This window comes from Chlorocebus sabaeus, chromosome 19 (genome assembly GCF_047675955.1).
Source record: "Chlorocebus sabaeus isolate Y175 chromosome 19, mChlSab1.0.hap1, whole genome shotgun sequence".
NCBI classification, from domain to species: Eukaryota; Metazoa; Chordata; class Mammalia; order Primates; family Cercopithecidae; genus Chlorocebus; species Chlorocebus sabaeus.
This window is the reverse complement of record NC_132922.1, coordinates 6423403-6425421: the sequence shown is the minus strand read 5'-3', so window position 1 is coordinate 6425421 and position 2019 is coordinate 6423403.

Below are 2019 nucleotides of genomic sequence, written 5' to 3'. Positions count from 1 at the left end.
CCTACAGCGGGAGGTCAAAGCAGCTTGATCACAAGAAGGACTGTGAAGAATGGTGGTGAGCACCCCGTCAATGATGGAAGGGAAGCCCCAGGGCCGGATGTAGGGGAGCGGCTCCTGGACCACGTGCTTCCTACCTCCTGGCTGAGCACACAGACATCTGTACCTCAGCTTCTCCACCTATAAATGGGATGACAGTGGCCCCCAACCTGCAGGGTGACCTTGAGGACGGAGTGCAGAGCCTGGGCGGAGTGTGGGCATGCCGGGACACCAGCTAGCATATCTGTCACACGCTTGGAGGACCAGAAGGACGGCGGCTGCGACCCCATGCTGTGCCCAGCTTCCCCCTCCCTCACTGAACACAGCCAGGAGGTGGGGGTGGGGTGCGGACGCTCAGCTCAGCCGCATTTGTCTTGTTCCCGGATCTCAGTGATCATTCCTAGACCGCAGGGCGGCTTTATGGAGTGGAAAAAATCCATTAAGGTTTTTAAAGCAAAGCTCGAGACGAAATCACCTCATTGTCAGGGTCTTCCCCCTCTGGCTCTCTGGGTCCCTTCCCCCACCTGTCCTGGCCTGGCACAGTGGGGGCTGTGCCTCTCCAGCAGCTAAGTGGGCAAAGCCCAAGGTCAGCCTCAGATGGCCGTGGCCGTACTCCCGACAGCTCGGTGAGGTGACTTTGGGCATGTCCTCTCTGGCGCTTGCTGTTACACAGGGCCCCAGCCCCTCCTGCTCCTCCACCCCCCGCCCCAGGAACCTTTAAAAGTACAGCTCGGACATTGTCCTTCTTCTGCGTAAAATCTCCAGTGGCTCTCGGCCATCGCCTGGCTGTCTGCCCTGACTCCCAGGCTGACAGCACAGACCTTGGCCAGGCAGCCTCGGGCTGGGATCCCAGCTCGGCCCTGTCCCCACAGGTCACCTAACCTCTGAACCTGTGTCCTCATCTGCAAACTGGTGTAGAGGTCATAGCAGCCCGGAGGGGCTGAGACATACGTGAAATGACCCCAGTGAAGAGTTCTGTGCCCAGTTAAATGCCCACGGTCATTACCACAGTCCCTTGTCCCCACCCCTTCCTTCACTTTCTTACTGGTCACACCTGCAAATTCCCTGTCCCTTCCTTGTCATGTCTCTTTACCTTTGCAGATACTGTCCCCCTATTCCTGCCCTGGCTGACTTATAAGGTTCAGTTCAGGGTGCCCTCTTCCAGGAAGCCCTCCCTGATTACCCAGATGAGCCCTGGCCCTCCCCATCACAGTTTGGAGCATACAGGGTTGGCACTGGACATTGATTTTCCTGCCTCCCTGCAGACGAGCCTTCCAGGGCACAGCCCATATCTGGGTCTCCAGCACCTGACATAGGACCTGGTGCTGTCATTGAGGGCTGGTTGATCGGGACTGGCATCTAGAAGCTTCTAACGCAGCTGTAAGCACATCTGAGCCCTTTTTGCCCCCAGGGTCTGCCCGTGGTCTGGCATTTAAGGCCCTCTGCAGGTGAACTCGTCCAGGCCCTCTGCTCCTCTCCCCCACCCTGCTTTGATTTCATCTGAGCTCATCCAACTCCTTCCTGCCTTGGGCCTCTGCTCAGCTGGGTCCTTCCCCCCGGACGCCTTCTCCCCTATCCCTTTCCTTTCACCCATAGACATTCTACCCGAGCTAAGGACCCTTTCAGACTGCACCTCCTCCACACAGCCTCCTGGCTCCCCCGGCCCATGCTGAGTTGCCCTCCCTCCTCTTTGCCCTTGGCCACAAATTCATGCTTCAGCCTCAGGCAGGTGCCCTTTGCTCTCGGAGAGTAGCTGATGGGCACACAGTTCTGGAGGGCAGGAGGGAGAGAGGGGCAGGCAGAGAGCAGAGCCTGAAAGCCAGGACATTCCCTGCAGCTCATGGAGACAAGCTCATGTCCCTGAGCAGAGACTCAGAGCTGAAGGGACTCCTTTGGGATGACACACCGAGGAGCAGAACCCGGGTTTGAACTTGGCTGTCCAACCCTGAAGGCTTCCCCCGCACCCCAGAACCCTTCCTCAGA